The sequence below is a fragment of the Schistocerca nitens genome, chromosome 5, assembly GCF_023898315.1.
Source record: "Schistocerca nitens isolate TAMUIC-IGC-003100 chromosome 5, iqSchNite1.1, whole genome shotgun sequence".
In the NCBI taxonomy this organism is placed as follows: domain Eukaryota; kingdom Metazoa; phylum Arthropoda; class Insecta; order Orthoptera; family Acrididae; genus Schistocerca; species Schistocerca nitens.
In genome coordinates, this window is record NC_064618.1 from 122,936,540 (window position 1) to 122,957,522 (window position 20,983).

Below are 20,983 nucleotides of genomic sequence, written 5' to 3' on the forward strand. Positions count from 1 at the left end.
TACACATCTGTGTGATGTATTATTTAGTAGCAGTTTGCTATAGTGTGTACTGAAATTATGATTGGGTGCGTGTCTTTGGGCTGTGCAACATGGCCCAGGGCACACTGGGATTGGTGTTTTGTGGTAGCGTGATAGATATACTGTATGATTAAATAAGTTGTTCGAAAAAAATTAATTGAGTGTTCTCAATGATTACACGCGCCTGCAGCGCAGATCAGAGTGATTGGTTTTCCGTCACCATCTCGGCTGTATGCGAGTAGTAAATGTTTTCCCGGCCGCGTTAATCGTGTGTGCCAACGAGCTATGAGACGTGAAGGCAGGTCCAGCTCTGAGACGCCCGCGGTATACGTGAGAAGAGCAATGCAGCTTTCACTTGTGTCGGCTGTCACGAGCGCTCGGAAGCTGAACTTGGCTGGAGACCCTGGAACCCCCCTTCCCCGCCGACTGCACGCGTGCGCGGTCTGCCTTGGAGCGTAATCTAAGGCGCATAGGCGATATCAATTTCTCCGGTAATAGGTGCGAATGCGACTGTGTTGAGGTCATGTTTGGGGGAGGCCGAGCAGAGACTTTTGGTCGGTTTGGCAGCTGGTGGTGTTTGGGCGCGTCTGTTGCACTATTTTGCGAGCATGTCTGTGCACTGTGTGGTGCTTTATTTGGAGAGTTTAAGAGTACAGAGCTCGTCTGCTGATATTGTGTACTGCATTATTTAAGAGCTGTTTGCTATTGTGTGGTGAAATTAGGAGTTGTTTACGTGTTTGTGGCCTGTGTCAGATGACCACAGTGGGATCAGTGCGGGTTTTTTGTGACAAATATACTCCACGACTAAATAAAAGGGCTCCAAATAAATAGAGTGCAGCCCTTCCTTACTTCCCCGAGCAGCACAGCGCAGTCTGAGCTGTTTTTGCGCAATAACGGCAATCTGGTCAGATTGTGAGTGAGTAGACAATAAACTGGACAAACTTATCTGTAGAGGAGTTACAGGTCTGGATTGGAATGAATATCTTGATGGGTGTGGTTGAGTTGCCAAGTGTAGTGCTCTACTGGAGTTCAGAAACTGCCTTATGTCAGCCTTGCATATGGAAACCTATGAGAAGTAAAAGTTTCAAAAAGATATGTCGCAAATAAATAAAGTACACTCGTTCCTCCTTCCATCAGCCTATGCACTGAAATTATTTCCGAAAATTAGTAGTTGTTTGGCTATTTGGAGGTAAATGTTTTGCATTATTTACGAGCGGTTCGCATGTCTGTAGGCTGTGCTATGAGTTATTTTTAACTGTTTGCAATTAGCAAGCGTGTGTCTAGAATATTATAAATGAGTTATGTAGGAGTGTTTTGCAGGTCTGTATGATGTGGGACATGTCAGTGTGATACATATACTCCATTCCTAAATAAAGTAAATTCGTTCCTCCATCCATGGACCTAGTGCAGGGTGAGTCCATTTTCCAGAAACGTGTAGGAAGAGGTTGAGTGCTGGTGGCTTAGTGTGAAACAATTTTCTTAGGTTGGTGGCGGAAGCGCAAGTAAGCTTTGTTTACTGGCAGATGTCAAACTTGGCGCTGGTTCCTAGGAGGAGGAGGTGGCGGTCTGGTCCTCGAAAAGTAATTGAAATTAGGGAGTTGAATACGTTTGCACACGTATATGAAATTGTAAATTCAATTATTCAATATAGCAGGGTGATGAGAGTGAATTAGCGAGCATTCTCGTGAAGAGCAAACGCGCTGTTATACGGTCGTGGTGGATTCCTCTGTCAGTCAAACTCTGGCGCCAAACATATCCTTTGTCTGGCACGCGGTCGACAGGTTCCATCCTGTCCAGCGTTAAGTGCTCACGAGCGTGGAAAGATGTTTACGTAGTCGGACTCTGAGGCAGGCGCGGCTGACCGTTTGTGGATGGACCCTGAGGCGCCACTCCTTGCCTACATGGCGCGCTGGCCGTGGGGGTGTGCAGGCACCACTGGTCGCTTGGCGTCAGCCGGCCAGGGTGCTGCCAATGGAGCGGGCTCAGCAGGCTGAGCGTAAGTCAGCTGCGCTCTGGAGTTTCGCTGTGTGAGCATGGAGAAGTCAGTTGGGGCACACCTGCATGACCGTAATGTTTGAAATAAAGAGTTATTTTCCAGGTATTTACAGAAGGCTACGTCCGTCGCGTGTATGGAGAGTGTGTGACGTAAGCGGGGCGGCGGCGCAGCGATTGTACAGTTATTACGCGCGCGCGAGAGCGAGTCAATTGGCGGGCGTTCTAGTGTGGTCCAAACGTGCTGTTACATAGTCATGGCGGATTCCACTATTGAGCAAACTTTGCCGCCAAAAGTGTAGCACTGCGTTCTCTCTCGCACAGGGACACGTGGTGGATGGTGAGCGGTCGGCATCGACAGATTTGAACATGCCCAGAAAAACAACTTTGGCGCCAAAAGTGTGGCAGCGAACGGTCGACCGTTGTGCGATTCGGCTCCGAGGCAGACGATTTTGGCGGGAAACGTGCGGAGGCGACGAATACAAGTGGTGAGCGGACAAGGGGCCGCTGTGACGTCAAACTCGGCAAGTACCAGCATGTCCAGCAAAAACATGCTTATGACATGGGAGCGATCGCTGGGCTGGCCCCCCACGCTAGTGGCAGGCCGCCTCACGTGACAGGTGTAGGCCAGGGGGTGGATGTGAACTAATTCAGTTGGAGCCCAGACGTTGTGGTGACTGCACTGCGATATCAAAGATGTGTGTGCCTGACTGTGTTGGAGAACAAGTGATGACCGTACTGCTTGAAATAAAGTCTTCAGTCCCTTACCCCCTGCAAAATCAAAGGACGTGACTTACGTTACTATAAGTGCAGTTTATTATTTGACACGATTATGATAGGCTACCAGTGAAAAATGATAAGTGACGGAGAAAGCTCGTACATGTGATCAATTATGGTGTTGGGATTTGAACTTGATAGGTTTTTGTTATGGATGTAAAGAAAATGGCTTTCTCACCGAGAAAATCGGACATCTTGAATAAATAATAAACGGTAATAATAAACAGAAGTACAGTTTTCGAGACAATATCGTGTCGGAATTTGAATTTGGGGGAATTTTCTAGTGGAGGTAGGCCTATAATAATAAATGATAATGAATGGTAACAAATGATAATCAATAATAATGAATAATAATAAACAAAAGTAAGGTTTTGCAGCCATTATCGTGTTGGAATTTGATTTTGGAGGGAATTTTCTAGTGGAGGCAGGTCAGTAATAATAAATAATAATAAATGATAATAAATAATAATAAATAATAATGAATGTTAGTGAATGATAATCAATAATAATGAAAAACAAGTTCGGTCTTTCCATGCATTATTCTGGTGGAAATCAAACTTCTCGCCATTTTTTCTTCTGGTGGCTTAGGTTAGTGGATGTAGCACAATTGGCCTATTTTCCCGCCAAAATTCAAAATTCCTACCTTTTTTCTTGAGGTTAGGTTAGTGGACATAGCACAATTGGCCTATTCTCCCGCCAAAAGCCGCCATCTTGGATGATGTCATGCGATGTTGCCAAGTCTACATGCCGCTATCTTGAATAAATTTGGCAACAATGCAACGTGCGCTGGCACATAGGTTGTCCCCCTACTGCAGTCGCCATGGCAACAAGTGCACATTGACTTTGCACAATCTTTAGACAACAGATGGCCAAGTTTCGCACCATCCACAGACAGGAACAGGCACTGCATCTCCTTCTTGCCTCCTATCGCTCCCACCCACGAAACGGACCATCACCAACGGAACTTCTGCATGGCCGCCGCTATTGGACGCTGCTACACTTGCTACACCCACCGCAGCATCCGGCGCCGCCAAGAGTGCGCAAGTATAGCTTGGGGCCGCACGCTCTATGGGAAAGAGCTGTGATCCAGGAACGCATTGGCTCTTATATGTACTTAATTGCAGGTCCCGATGGTTCTCAGCGCCGCCACCAGAACCACATTACCATACATCATTTGCCCTGTGATTCTGATTCTTTTCTTCCCACAGATTCACGACCTTACATGAAGACGCGACATTCACAGCCGCCCGCTGGTACCACCAGGACACCCCACGAGGAGCGGATGGACGAAGCGCCTTCGCCCCCGCCGACCCCACTCACTTACCCTATGGACCTGGAACCACCGTCGCCGTCGCGTCATCGCCCAAGCGAAGGACCTTAGGCCTGGACGTGTGCCCTGGCTGCAGTTTCCTGGAGCATGTTCCTGTTGCCTCACAATCCAGATGGTGGGTACGGTCAGAGTACGCTGTACTCCACAAATACGGCTCCCGCCTCATCTCTACGTTCAGAATCCTGCCTCCCTCCCCATTGTCATTCACAGCCTCACTACTTGACGACGGTGAGGGATTTAGGAGGTAGGGCGTGGGGGGAGGGGGGGGAGGAATGTGCTGGCGTAAGCTGGCGCCAGCATACCATGTGGCAAAGAGGTTCCAAGAAGATCGATAGAGGCCACACTAGCAAGGAAAGCCGCCAACGCCCTTCGGCCGCAAGTATTCAGACCGCCGCCGGGAATCAGAGGGCTCCAATGAGTTCCACTCCGCCATCCAGTGAGTCACTGGGACATCAATACAGCTCAATGGGAGTCGCAGTTGCAGTTAGCCTCTAACTCAAAGTCAGTCAGTACCTAGCGACCAGGGTAGTGTACATAACGGACTTCACCAGCAGTGAAGCTAACGTCGACTACTACGGACGACCTCGAACAACAACACCTGGACTATCTTAAGTAACTTCTTGTTCTCATGAATAAATGTTAATAAGCGCGTGCAGTCAGTATTATAGGATACCGGCCACCAAACATGAGAAATGTTCAAATGTGTGTGGATGCCTAAGGGACTGAACTGCGGGGATCACCAGTCTCTAGACTACACTACTTAAACTAACTTATGCTACGAACAACACACATACCCATGCACGAGGGAGCACTCGAAACTCGGCTTACCAGTCAGAATTTCCTTTGTTAGTATTTGGTCACCCTCCGTGTTATGTGTTACACACCACCTTAGTTGCCCTACCATTGTAAGGAAGTCCTTGATAAGCGTACTAAACCTTCGATGGAAGTCGTTGAAAGATCACGCCGGTTCATTTTAAGAACTTGCATAAGAATTTCACTTGACGGCTCTCTCAAACTGTGTTCTCTTTCCCCTAATTGCTTTGATATGGACTGCCACGCCTTCATCTCGCACGCTAATTGTTTCATCGCAGAGTATAAATGGCTCATAACGTCCTCAATTATTTGCTACCTTGTATACTCTCCCTACAGTTTTTCCCCTTTACAGCAGCCTCTGTCACCATAGAAGTAATTCCCTAATGTCTTAACAAATATCGGCAACGGCCTATCCGCAGTGGATACACCGGTTCCCGTGAGTTCACCGAAGTTAAGTGCTGTCGGGCGTGGTCGGCACTTGGATGGGTGACCATTAAGGCCGCCATGCGCTGTTGCCATTTTTCGGGGTGTACTCAGCCTCGTGATGCCAATTGAGGAGCTACTCCACCGAATAGTAGCGGCTTCGGTCAAGAATATCATCATAACGACCGGGAGAGCGGTGTGCTGACTCCACGCCCCTCCTATCCGCATTCTCCACTGAGGATGACACGACGGTCGGATGGTCCGGGTAGGCCACCCGTGGCCTGAAGACAGAGGGCTTTTTAACAAATGTCCTATCACTCTTCCTCTGTTTGTGCATTGTAAATACTTCTTCCCTAGTCGAATCCGACAGAGAACATTCTCATTTTCTATCTCATTTGTCTACTTAATTTTCAGCATTATTTCGTACTAACACTTCAGTTCCCCTCTTTCTTCACGATTTCCTTCCGTGCAGTACTACATTAGACACGTTCATTCTGAGAAAGTTCGTTTTCACGTCCATGTTACTAGGGTCCATTTGGCGAAGAATGTTCTCTTTGCCGGTGGTAGTCTGCTTCTTATATGCTCTTCTCTACGTCCGTTATGCGTTATTTTGCTTCCAAAGCAACAAAACTTCTTCAGTTAAGCTACTTTGTGCTCCCCAGCTTTTGTGTAAAGGTTCTGCTGTTTTAATTTCCGCTGCTCATCAATACATCAGTAAGTTTACTCGCAATCCACACTATATTACCTGTTGTCTGTTATTCAGTTTAACTGGTCCTGTCGTTCTTCCTTACCTTCACATAGGATGACTGTTCCATCACCATATCTTTCACCTCTGATTTCAAATATAATACTGAACGTTCCTCTTACACAGTCCAGTCACATTAATATGACCACTTGTCAAAAGCCTGAATAACCACCATTTGCAGCGCAGACGTGCAGAAAGAGAGTTACTGAGTTTCTGGGAGGTACGACAGGCACAACGAGCCATCCTAACTCCAGTCTCGTGGCCAGATGCACTAGGTTTCTCGGCTGAGGATTCATTGTGCAGACAGTCTGACAGGTGTGGTCCTACAGATTCTCAACTGGATTTAAATCCTGCTGGTCAGATGGCCATGGGAGTATGGTAAACCGATACTGGTGCTCTTCAAGCCAGGCATCTACAGTCTGAGCTGTGTTTTCATCCATCATGCTGATAGATACCGTCATGCTAAGGAAAAATAAGCAGCGTGTAAGGGTGCACACTGTGTCCATGCATACTTGTATTGATCCAATGTGACTTCCAGAATGAGCAGATCAATCAGGGAATGCCTCAGAAACATTCACCAGAACATACCACTCCCTCCTCCCTCCTGGACCATTCCGAAGATAGTTGAAGCACTATATATGCCAACGGCCATTTGTCCGATGATGCATAAAACGCGATTCATTGGAAAAGGCAACATTTTGCAATTCAGCGGACGTGCAGCTGCGGAGATGGCGTTGAAATTCCAGCGTTGGTCGTCAGCGAACAGCTATCAGCATGGGTGCACTAATCAGGCAGCAGTTGCAGAGTACTATTCACAACAACTTCACTGAAAGACTGCTAAGGGAAAACGGTTGGTTCATCTGGGCGGTTAATTGCTGAGCAGCTGCGCGTGTACTTGCCCATACACGTTTCTGCAGCTGTCGTTCATCCCTGCTATTTACGGCATGTAGTGAACCACAGTTGCCTTGGTGCCTTCTTTGGATAGTGCCATTTTGCCATGCCTCGTACTCATTCACTACAGCGGCACACATATAGCCATTCTGGAAATGTTTCCATCTTTGGCCTGAAGACAATCATCATGCCTTCTTGTGTGTCAGGTAAACCACTCCCTCTCCGCATTACGACGACAACTACATTGTTTCCCGTGTACCACCCTCATCCCTCTCCCCCAACACTGGCCTGCCCCTCCGTGAAACATTTTATATATTCTCCACAGCCGACAGTGAGTGTTTATTCCACGTTAACGTCGAACATAGGCAGTGTGCAGCGGGGCGGGTTAGAAAATGCGTCGTCTGTGTTTGTTCACTGTCCTCTCGTCCTACTGTTCACTACAAAAGTTCCACCGACCTCAGTACGGCGTCAGATCACCGTCCCGTTTCTCTGCATACATAGATACTGCTCAGATGATGTTAAAAGCAGCGTTGAAGAGAAACACCGTCAATACTTACGTTTGCAAAGTCCGCATAAACTCTGGCGCCAAGCTATCCTGTAATATCTTATAACACAACTTTCGGGTGGAGGGCGATTGCTTCATCTCTTTCGAAAAATGGCAAAACTCTGTAGTGGGTTCTTTTATTTCTTTAGGTTCAAAATGAAACACTTGACATCAGCCCGAGTTTAATTAACAAATAAAATCACTTTCCTCAGCTCACAGTTCTGCAACCGAGTACACACGCTACGCAGCAAGAAATGTACGAGGGCAGTTCAATAAGTAATGCAACACATTTTTTTTTCTCGGCCAATTTTGGTTGAAAAAACCGGAAATTTCTTGTGGAATATTTTCAAACATTCTCGCTTCGTCTCGTATAGTTTCATTGACTTCCGACAGGTGGCAGCGCTGTACGGAGCTGTTAAAGTGGCGTCTGTAACGGATGTGCGTTGCAAACAACGGGCAGTGATCGAGTTTCTTTTGGCGGAAAACCAGGGCATCTCAGATATTCATAGGCGCTTGCAGAATGTCTACGGTGATCTGGCAGTGGACAAAAGCACGGTGAGTTGTTGGGCAAAGCGTGTGTCATCATCGCCGCAAGGTGAAGCAAGACTGACTGATCTCCCGCGTGCGGGCCGGCCGTGCACAGCTGTGACTCCTGCAATGGCGGAGCGTGCGAACACACTCGTTCGAGATGATCGACGATCACCATCAAACAACTCAGTGCTCAACTTGACATCTCTGTTGGTAGTGCTGTCACAATTGTTCACCAGTTGGGATATTCAAAGGTTTGTTCCCGCTGGGTCCCTCGTTGTCTAACCGAACACCATAAAGAGCAAAGGAGAACCATCTGTGCGGAATTGCTTGCTCGTCATGTGGCTGAGGGTGACTATTTCTTGTCAAAGATTGTTACAGGCGATGAAACATGGGTTCATCACTTCGAACCTGAAACAAAACGGCAATCAATGGAGTGGCGCCACACCCACTCCCCTACCAAGAAAAAGTTTAAAGCCATACCCTCAGCCTGTAAAGTCATGGTTACAGTCTTCTGGGACGCTGAAGGGGTTATTCCGTTAGATGTCCTTCCCCATGGTCAAACGATCAACTCTGAAGTGTATTGTGCTACTCTTCAGAAATTGAAGAAACGACTTCAGCGTGTTCGTAGGCACAAAAATCTGAACGAACTTCTCCTTCTTTATGACAACGCAAGACCTCACACAAGTCTTCGTACCCGAGAGGAGCTCACAAAACTTCAGTGGACTGTTCTTCCTCATGCACCCTACAGCCCCGATCTCGCACCGTCGGATTTCCATATGTTTGGCCCAATGAAGGACGCAATCCGTGGGAGGCACTACGTGGATGATGAAGAAGTTATTGATGCAGTACGACGTTGGCTCCGACATCGACCAGTGGAATGGTACCGTGCAGGCATAAAGGCCCTCATTTCAAGGTGGCGTAAGGCCGTAGCATTGAATGGAGATTACGTTGAAAAATAGTGTTGTGTAGCTAAAAGATTGGGGAATAACCTGGTGTATTTCAATGCTGAATAAAACAACCCCTGTTTCAGAAAAAAAATGTGTTGCATTACTTATTGAACTGCCCTCGTATTTAAGTCCAACCCGAATTGTTATGCGATCTACGGTCAATACTATGCTACAGTATATGAGTTTAACTTTTGGTCATTTTCAGTGGATTTCTAATAACAGAAATTGCACGCCAACTACTCCTTAAACGGGTATGAAGCATGTCACGTGGAATTCTACCAAGGCGGAAAGTTCACACGCTTTTATCTTTCTAACAGATCACAAAGCTCAGATTTTCACAACCTGTCCGCAAATGCAACTGCTTTCACGGCAGTACTATCCGGAGTCGAGTAACCACTAAATTCTTCATTTTACTCATAATGTAGGCGGACACATCCAACATGACCTGCACGTCCGATAGCTTGCCGGCGACTGCCTCATTGCCGTTCCTTCCACCGCCTATAGCTACTTCAATGCGCGCGAAATGCTTAACGCTTATTGGTTGTTCAAAATGACCAGGCAATCAAAGCAATCCTCTGAGTTCTTTCTCGCGCTAAACCTGTCTTACGTAAATCAACATTCACAGATGCATTTACGTCACTTTATCATGCAAATATTAATAAAATGTTTAACAAAACCAAACGGAAAGAAAACTAATCTTGAAATAACTTTATAAAACTATTTCTCTGTAAACGGCTATTGTGGCTGCCTCCTTGCAAAAGCAAGTACCCTTAGATATACAGCATTAGAAAGGTCCGGAAATTACATTTCTCATTGCAACTTGCTTGCTTAACACTTTCCCATGATACACTTATGTAATGCTTAACCTGAGATAATATCGAATTTTTTCGTATGTCCCACATACACACCTCAATCATTCTCATTTACTCACACAACAACACATTAAATAAATACTGATATTTTCTGAATTTTATATTACGAAAATGAAAAACAGTTCTTGTTGTTTTTTTCGGTCCTGAGACTGGGTTGATGCAGCTCTCCATGCTTCTCTATCCTGTTCAAGCTTCTTCATTTCCCATTACCTACTGCAACCTACTTCCTTCTGAATCTGCTTAGTGTATTCATCTCTTGGTCTCCCTCTACGATTTTTAACCTCCACACTGCCCTCCAATACTAAATTGGTGATCCCTTGATGCCTCAGAACATGTCCTACCAACCGATCCCTTCTTCTGGTCAAGTTGCGCCACAAACGTCTCTTCTCCCCAATCCTATTCAATACTTCCTCATTAGTTATGTGATCTACCCATCTAATCTTCAGCATTCTTCTGTAGCACCACATTTCGAAAGCTTCTATTCTCTTCTTGTCCAAACTATTTATCGTCCATGTTTCACTTCCACACATGGCTACACTCCATACAAATACTTTCAGAAATGACTTCCTCACACTTAAATCTATACTCGACGTTAACAAATTTCTCTTCTACAGAAACGATTTCCTTGCCATTGCTAGTCTCCATTTTATATCCTCTTTACTTCGACCCTCATCAGTTATTTTGCTCCCCAAATAGCAAAACTTCTTTACTACTTTAAGTGTCTCATTTCCTAATCTAATTCCCTCAGCATCACCCGAGTTAATTCGACTACATTCCATTATCCTCGTTTTGCTTTTGTTGATGTTCATCTTATATCCTCCTTTCAAGACACTGTCCATTCCGTTCAACTGCTCTTCCAAGTCCGTTGCTGTCTCGGACAGAATTACGATGTCATCGAGAACATCGAAGTTTTTATTTCTTCTCCATGGATTTTAATACCTACTCCGAATTTTTCTTTTGTATCCTTCATTGCTTGCTCAATATACAGATTGAATAACATCGAGGAGAGACTACTACCCTGTCTCACTCCCTTCCCAACCACTGCTTCCCTTCCATGTCCCTCGACCCTTATAACTGCCATCTGGTTTCTGTAGAAATTGTAAATAGCCTTTTGCTCCAGTATTTTACCCCTGCCACCTTCAGAATTTGAAAGAGAGTATTCCAGTCAACATTGTCAAAAGCTTTCTCTAAGTCTACAAATGCTAGAAACGTAGGTTTGCCCTTCCTTAATCTAGCTTCTAAGATAAGTCGTAGGGTCAGTATTGCCTCACGTGCTCCAACATATCTATGGAATCCAAACTGATCTTCCACGAGGTCGGCTCCTACTAGTTTTTCCATTCGTCTGTAAAGAATGCGCGTTAATATTTTGCAGCTGTGACTTATTAAACTAATAGTTCGGTAATTTTCACATCTGTCAACGCCTGCGTTCTTTGGGATTGGAATTATTATATTCTTCTTGAAGTTTGACGGTATTTCGCCTGTTTCATACATCTTGCTCACCAGATGGTAGAGTTTTGGGGGACGGGCTATCCCAAGACCGTCAGTAGTTCCAATGGAACGTTGTCTACTCCTGCATTACCCCTACTTGATTTTGTATTTATATCCCTGTATTCACCTGACCAAAAGTCTTGTTCCTCGTGCCACTGTACTTCACTAATTCCCACTATATCTAACTTTAACCTATCCATTTCCCTTTTTAAATTTTCTAAGCTACCTGCCCGATTAAGGGATCTGACATTCCACGCTCCGATCCGTAGGATGCCAGTTTTCTTTCTCCTGATAACGACATCCTCCTGAGTAGTCCCCTTCCGTAGATCCGAATGGGGGATTTTACCTCAGGAATATTTTCCCCAAAAGAACGCCATCATCATTTAATCATACACGAAAGCTGCATGGCCTCGGGAAAAATTACGGCTGTAGTTTCCCCTTGCTTTCAGCCGTTCGCAGTACCACAACAAAAAGGCCGTTTTGGTTGGTGTTACAAGGCCAGATCAGTCAATCATCCAGTCTGTTGCCCCTGCAACTATTGAAAAGGCTGCTGCCCCTCTTCAGGAACCACACGATTGTCTGGCCTCTCAACAGATACCCCTCCATTGTGGTTGCACCTACGGTACGCCTATCTGTATCGTTGAGGCACGCAAGCCTCCCCACCAATGGCAAGGTCGATGGTTCATGGGGTGGGGGGGAGGGGCGATAACATGTGACAAATCTTAGTTTTTCAATCCTTGAACTGCGCGGAGAGCGAGAAAAGTTCGAATGAGGAAACGACGGAGCTGATCCCCCATGGCACACAAAAATGTCTGTACACTACTGCAGAAGCAACGTAAAAACCTGCCAAATTCAAACGAACGCAAAAACCCCCAAGATTGGCGATCTCTTACAGAAACTCGAAGTTAGCGCGTACTTCAACGCGAGATGCTTACAGTAATTTCCACAAAGAAACTTTGCCTCGAAATCTGACAGAAAATCCAAAGAAATTTTGGTCGTAGTTAAAGTGTACTAGCGGCAAGACACAGTCATGCCTTATTTATGTAATGGCAATGGAAATACTAACGATGCCAGTTGCTAAACACTGGTTTCTGAAATTCCTTCACAAAAGAAGATGAAGTGAATATTCCAGAATTCGAATCAAGAACAGCTGCCAACGTGAGGAACTTAGCAGTGGATATCTTCGGAGTAGAAAAGCAACTTAATTCACTTAATAAAAGCAAGTCTTCCAGTCCAGATGATATATCAATTAGGTTCCTTTCACTGATGCAGTTCCGTACTTAAACATCACATATAACCGCTCGCTCAACGAAACATCCGTACCGAAAGAGGAAAGTTGCACAGGTCACACCAATATTCAAGAAAAGTAGTAGGAGTAATCCAATAAATTACGTTATTCTTGTGAGACACAACTAGCTCTTTGCTCACGCGAAGTGTTGAGTGCTATGGACAAAGGAATTCTAATTGATTCCCTTTTTCTAGACATCCTAAAGGCGTTTGACATCGTACTTCACAAGCGGTTTGTATTCTAATTGCGTGCTTATGGAATATCCACTCAGTTATGTGACTAGATTCGTGGTTTCTTGTCAGAGAGGTCACAGATCATCATAATTAAAAGAAAGTCATCGAGTAAAACAGAAGTGGTTTCTGACGTTCCCTAGGATAGTGTTATAGGCGCTCTGTTGTTCCTTATCTATATAAACTATCTAGGATACAATCTGAACAGCCGTCTTAGTTAGCAGATGAAGCTGTCCTTTATCGTCTAGTAAAGTCAATTGCAAAATGATTTAGGTAAGTTATACGTATCGTGCGAAAGATGTCAGCAATAAGGAATAGCAGTACAGTTGAAAAGGAGTGGACATCTCTAAATAGGGCCATCACAGAAGTTGGAAAGTAAAACATACTTTCAAAGAAGGTAACTACAAAAATACCACGGGTAACGTAAGATATATTTCAGTTAATTGATGAAAGAAGGAAGAACAAAAAGAACAAAACTATTCAGGTTAATTCAGGAATACAGAAATACAAGTCGCTGAGGAACGAAATAATTAGGAAGTGCATGTCTAAGACGGAATAGCTGCACAAAACAACCTTCGGTGAAATTAAAAGCAAGGGAGGTAACATTATTAGTGCAACGGGAATGCCACTGCTAAGTGCAGAGGAGGGAGCGGATAGGTGGAAAGAGTACACTGAAGGCCTCAATGAGGGGAAAGATTTGTCTGATGTGATAGAAGAAGAAACAGAAGTCGATTTAGAAGAGAGCTTTGGAGGACTTAAGATCAAATAATTATGAAATCACTCGGAAGTGACAACCAAACTGCTACTCACATTAGTGTGTAGAATGAGTGAGTTCGGTGACATATCATCTGACTTAAGGAAAAATATCTTCCACACCTTCCGAAGACTGGAAGAGATGATATGCACGAGTATTAAAGCACATTGAGCTTAACAGCTCATGCATCCAAGTTGCTGACAAAAACGATTTATAGAAGAATGGAAAAGAAGTTAGAGGATGTGATTACGTTTCTCTCGTAATGGAGAAAGAGGCACATAGTAACAGAAGTGTTGACTTCCAACTGAGCTTTCGTAGTGAATATATTATTTGTGGTCTAGTAGTCAATGTCTTGCAGGGCGAACACAAAGCAGTATTATAGGACCCATCCTTTACCTTTCGTTTTAAGCTGTATACCGTCTGTCTGGTAAGAGCATCAGACTGACAGACGGTCAGGGACAGTTGAATTCGTTTTCTAAGCAGCCAGTAACATAAAAATCTTGCAGAAACACGTTTGTGAAAAGTCTGTTTGTTGCCCGTCATGGTAAGACCAATTTCAGTGCCATCAGTCAGCGGCCGCTTGGTACAGACCAGCGTCCACCCGAGTTATCGCGAATCTTTGGGCATAGAGCCTGTGAAGTCCACCGGAATTTTCTGCACTCGAATTAGCAAGTATACCATTATCGTCGAATATGATATAATATTATGTTTCAGCATGGTTCATGGCGATTTTGTATGGCATAGTGCTTTAAGCGTGTTTAACTATGGTTTTAGCTTGTTTAACTTTGTAGTATAGATCGTGCGGTGATAACTAGGATATTTCCCATTTTAACGTAATGGGGAGCGTCTTTCATACATTAGAAAACAGACTCTAAAGCAGTGTAAGGTCTTACATTTGTGACAGCGTGCTCTGCTTGTGTTTAACAAAAGGATGAGAGCAGTGGAGGGCAATTCGAAACACCTGTGGCCCGTATGGTGTTTGTGCTGTCGCGAAACCCAAGTTGTATCATTTCCAGGACAATCGTTTTCAGATTAATTAATCACCACATTCAGGAAGATAAACAGGCGTTGTGCGATTTACTACTACGGTCAATGACAGTGTATTCGATAACTGGCAGCTGTGTCCAGCAGTTAATTTTCATGCAATATTTCCCATCAGTAGTCATATTGAGGTTAAAAGAAACGAAGGAGGGCTATGGTACAGCGTCTCGCCGAAAATAAGATTAGACGCGAGGCAGAAGCTCAAACTGTGTCCTTTCAAAGGGTCTGTCCTGGCATTTACCATAACAGGCCTGATTGCGTATTGAAATACCATATGCTAACCTCATAAGGAGGTTATGCCAGCCTGTGTGACCGAGCGGTTCTAGGTGCTTCAATCCGGTACGACGATGATGCCACGGTCGCAGGTTCGAATCCTGCCTCGGGCATGGATGTGTGTGATGTCCTTAGGTTAGGTTACGTAGTTCTAAGTCTAGGTCACCGATGACCTCAATTGTTAAGTCCCATAGTGCTTAGAGCCAAAGACGATATAGTGGGTGAGCCATAACAAACATTGTCTCAAACGATAGTCTGCTTCCGTCCGCATAATGTATTCTCATTGATACACATCTGGGTGTTTCGTGTTAGGAACTGCTTCACAGGGATGTGCCCTTCACATTTGACATTTGTAGCCAACAAATGAGATGCCTTGCAATCACAGATTAATAAATGTACCTCTAAGACAGGGCCTAGGAGCTTGGTTGGTAAACACGCCTACCACGTCTTCTAATCTGGCACCCACGTGCGTTTACCTTTCTCGCCTCATAGATCTAACACCAAGGAAGTAAATTTTTGTTTCCTTTCGTTGGTATTGATTTGACGATTGCGCTTTAAAGATGGCTTAACTCAGAATTAGCAAATCCCATTATGCGTAGGATCATAACTTCCCTCTTAGATTTGTGGCACGTAATGAGATTCGGCAGGCTTCGAGAAAACGATAAATTAAACAAATTTGAGGATTACAGACGTAAAAAAGTCCTAGAAGATACAAATGAAACAACGTCAGTGGGAAACATCACATGTTGAGGTGACGGTGAAACAAGTGTTGGGTTATTGGCACAACCTTTAGAAGATCCAAGAAGTCTATTAAGGAGACAGTCAGCACCATGGTTTTTCGAACGATTCAGGAGTATTTCAGAGCACTGTGCACTCATTACCTGACAGGATTGAGGGAGAACATCGAATGCGTTGAAAGAAGGCAGCTGATTTTGTAGTATAGCTAATTAGAGGAGAAAGTGTCATGGATGTTTACTTTTCCTTGAGACTAGACGGTGGAGAGGGCAGGGGGCTACTTGGGTGTACAATACGAAAACAAGCAATTACTCCTTTGCCACGTTATTTCCGTGACATTTCAGCCACCATCTTCCACTTTCTAATGAAAATTTTTTGTTGCCACCGGTGTAGAAAGTATGATATTGCAACTGTAATAACATAAGAGAAATTAGAAATCGCGCATAAAGATTTTGTTGTTCGTTTTCCTCGAGCTTCCTACGTTAGTGGAATGCTCGAGGAATAGTAGCGATTTTGTGAACCCTTTACTAATAAGTTAACTGTGAATGACAGTGTAATTGCGTATCATTGCATTGTGAATGAAGTGCTTCTGCAGACCAGAATTTCTGTTGAGCAAACTTATTGTTTTAGACACACTGAGTCTACTTTATAAGTGTTCAAAATACGAATTATATGCTATTCCTACACAATTACACACATCAAAAAAAGTTTTGCATCGCCTCGGTTCCAAGGTTTCCGGAACCTGTACAAAAAATTGGAATAGAGATCAACGTAAACATCATTTCCACCCCTTTTATTGCTCATGAAAAATCACACATTGCATGTCGTACCACCATACGGTGAGACCTTCGGAGGTGATGGTCCAGATTGCTGTATTCACCGGTGCCTCTCATACCCAGTAGCACGTCCTCTTGCATTGATGCACGCCAGTATTCGCCTTGGCATACTGTCACAACTTCATCAAGGCACTGTTGGTCCAGATTGTCCCACTGCACTGCGGCGATTCGGTGTAGATCCCTCAGAGCGCTTGATGGGTCACGTCGTCCGTAAACAGCACTCTTCAATCTAGCCCAGGCATGTTTGAAAGGGTTCATGTCTGGAGAGCATGCTGGCCGCTCTAGTCGAGCGATGTCGTTATCCTGGAGGATATCATTCACAAGATGTGCACGTTGAGGACGTGAATTGTCATCCATGAAGACGAGTTCCTCGCCAATATGCTGCTTGTATGGTTGCATTATCGGTAGGAGGACGGCATTCACGTATCGTACAGCCGTTGCGGCGCCTTTCATGACCACCAGCGGCGTACGTCGGCTCAACGTAATGCCAGTCCAAAACAGCAGGAACCTCCACCTTATTGCACTCGTTGGATAGTGAATATAAACCGTTCAGCCTAACTGGGTTGCCTCCAAACACGTCTCCGACGATTGTCTGGTTGAAGGCATATGCGAAACTTATCGGTGAAGAGAACGTGATGCCAATCCTTTGCGGTCCATTCGGCATGTTGTTGGACACATCTGTACCGTGCTGCATGGTGTCGTGGTTGCAAAGATGGACCTCGCCAAGGACGTCGGGAGTGAAGTTGTGCATCATGTAGCCTATTGGGCACAGTTAGAGTCGTAACACGACGTCCTGTGACTGCACGTAAAGCATTATTCAACATTAGCGTTGGTGTCAGGCTTCCTCCGAGCCATAAGCCATAGGTAGCGGTCATCCACAGCAGTAGTAGCCCTTGGGCGGACTGAGCGAGGCACGTCATCGGCGGTTCCTGTGTCTCCTCGATGTCTGAACAAATCCCTTTATCTCACTCCAAGACGCCAGGACACTTCCCTTGTTGAGAACTCTTCCTGGCACAAAGTAAAAATGCGGATGCGATCGAGCCGCGTTATTGACCGTCGAGGCATGGTTGAACCTCGGACAACACAAGCCATGTACCTCCTTCCTGATGGAATGACTACAACCGATCGGCTGTCGGACTCCTTCCATCTATAGGCGCTGCCGATGCATGACTGTTTACATGTTTGAGCGGGTTTAATGATATCTCTGAACAGTCAAAGGGACTATGCCTCTGACACAATATCCACAGTCAACGTCTATCTTCAGGAGTTCTTGGAACCGGTGTGTATTTGGCGAAGTTGACACCAGAACTGATTATTTCTAAAATCCGCTTTCTTATTTTGGTGGAAGTCATATATTCTTAAGTCGAGATCAAATACAGAGCGTTTATAAGGAATAATAGTTTCCTGCGTCGTGTTATTGGTATATAGTTGCAATATTTTGTGGTTGTTACGTTTATCATATGTGTATTATTTATATTCTGTTTAATACTTGAATGAACTGTAAAAGCTAGATTTGCCTGTTCATGTTATAACAAAATAGCTCCAATTGCGTTAGGGTATACTACAGATTTGAGCAGGGTAGACGACACGTTTGATCCTTCAAGGGGAGAGCATGGCTTTCTGGCCTGGCACTGTGCTGGCTGCAAGTCGTGGCTACGGGCCAGCCAGGCTGGAACAGTGATAGCCTGGCTAGCCTGGGGCCGAGGCGAGACTGGGGTAAGAGCCAGCGCTGGTGGGCCAAGATTGCTCCCGCATGGGACAGACTAATAGGACAGGAAGCTCTACCGCTCGTTTCTACGTAAATATGTCTACTTCCTCTCCTGGCATGAGTATAAGAGGGCAAGCACAAATATAGATGAGGCTCCCTGTTGCAATGGCCCACTGGGAGAGATCAACTTGAGATAGAGTCATCGCTCTTATTGAAGAAGTTGAATGCTCCATCAGAGAAGCTGGCAGAATGTTTTGAGTGCCGCATACCATTGAAACAAAGTGGCGGAGCAGCTACCTTGACAGAGGCACTACAGACAGAGCTCCTGGCCCATTCAGGAAGAGAGTGAGCACACATGGCTCTGAGCACTATAGGACAACATCTGTGGTCATCAGTCCCCTAGAATTTACTTAAACCTAACTAATCTAAGGACATCATACACATCCGTGCCCGAGGCAGGATTCGAACCTCAACCGTAACCGTCGCGTGGTTCCAGACTGAAGCGCCAGAACCGCTCGGCCACTGCGGGCGGCAGTGAGCTCACAGCAAGAGAGTTAGCTAGTGTCTAAGAGCAGAGAAAATCCCTTTCTGAATGTATCGCAGTTGCAGCGAGAGACCCATTTCCCTGACAGTGGCGGCACGATTCTCAGGGTTGCGTGCATGACGATCCACTGTAAAACAAGAGCTCAACGTGTGTTTCGTGGGTAAACGTCATTTTCACTGACTTGAATGTGTTTCGCACGAATAACGACCGTCCAAGTGTTGTTTACAGCCGCAAGGGACTCGCCCTCAACGATAGAAGGAACTCTCGACAGGGATAAGTATGCCCAAAAATAGAAAATGTGATGCTTCGTCAGTGCGAAAGCTGTACGCAGAAGAGAAGTTCGTAGTGCAAGGGAACCATTCTCTCATTCAAAATGGTTCAAATGGCTCTGAGTACTATGGGACTCAACTGCTGAGGTCATTAGTCCCCTAGAACTTAGAACTAGTTAAACCTAACTAACCTAAGGACATCACAAACATCCATGCCCGAGGCAGGATTCGAACCTGCGACCGTAGCGGTCTTGCGGTTCCAGACTGCAGCGCCTTTAACCGCACGGCCACGTCGGCCGGCTTCTCTCATTCACAAGTCTGCCTTTTGTTCAATAGCAGCTCTGCATATTGGTATAACGTCATAGACTGGCCGCCACATGTACCCTGTGGAAAATATGTGCGCTTAGATCGCGGGTGCGTTAACAGAGAACTGGCCACGACATCAACCAACTACAGTTAACACTCTTTGGGGCTGCTTTCTTGAAGCCTCGGAGGAAGTTGTTGCTTCAGTGTGTTATGTCGAACAGATTATAAATTCTATGGGCAACGGCCTTGCCGCAGTGGATACACCGGTTCACGTGAGATCATGGAAGTTAAGCACTGTCGGGTGTGGCCGGCACTGGGATGGGTGACCATCCAGGCCGCCATGCGCTGTTGCCATATTTAGGGGTGCACTCAGACTCGTGACGCCAATTGAGGAGCTACTCGACCGAATAGTAGCGGCTCCGGTCAAAGAAAACCATCGTAACGACCGGGAGAGCGGCGTGCTGACCACACGACTCTGCTATCTGCATCCTCAACTCAGGATGACACGGCGGTCGGATGCTCCCGATGGGCCACTTGTGGCCTGAAGACGGAGTGCTTTTATAGATTTTATGTCAAGACGCACGACGGAAGTACAAAATAAGGCGCTATTCTGGACAATACATTAGAGACTTTAAAACTTTTTTATGCCGTCTCTTTCTTCTATTTTCCTCACTGAGAGCCAGTGAAAGGTCACTTGTTGTTGTAGTGGTCTTCAGTCCTGAGACTGGTTTGATGCAGCTCTCCATGCTGCTCTATCCTGTGCAAGCTTCTTCATCTCCCAGTACCTACTGCAACCTACATCCTTCTGAATCTGCTTAGTGTATTCATCTCTTGGTCTCCCTCTACGATTTTTACCCTCCATGCTGCCCTCCAATGCTAAATTTGTGATCCCTTGATGCCTCGAAACATGTCCTACCAACCGATCCCTTCTTCTAGTCACGTTGTGCCACAAACTTCTCTTCTCCCCAATCCTATTCAATACCTCCTCATTAGTTACGTGATCTACCCACCTTATCTTCAGCATTCTTCTGTAGCACCACATTTCGAAAGTTTCTATTCTCTTCTTGTCCAAACTAGTTATCGTCCATGTTTCACTTCCATACATGGCTACACACCATACAAATACTTTCAGAAACGACTTCCTCACACTTAAATCTATACTCGACGTTAACAAATTTCTCTTCTTCAGAAACGATTTCCTTGCCATTGCCATTCTACATTTTATATCCTCTCTAGTTCGACCATCATCAGTTATTTTACTCCCTAAATAGCAAAACTCCTTTACTACTTTAGGTGTCTCATTTCCTAATCTAATTCCCTCAGCATCACCCGATTTAATTTGACTACATTCCATTATCCTCGTTTTGCTTTTGTTGATGTTCATCTTATATCCTCCTTTCAAGACACTGTCCATTCCGTTCAACTGCTCTTCCAAGTCATTTGCTGTCTCTAACATAATTACAATGTCATCGGCGAACCTCAAGTTTTTACTTCTTCTCCATGAATTTTAATACCTACTCCGAATTTTTCTTTTGTTTCCTTTACTGCTTGCTCAATATACAGGTTGAATAACATCGGGGATAGGCTTCAACCCTGTCTCACTCCCTTCCCAACCACTGCTTCCCTTT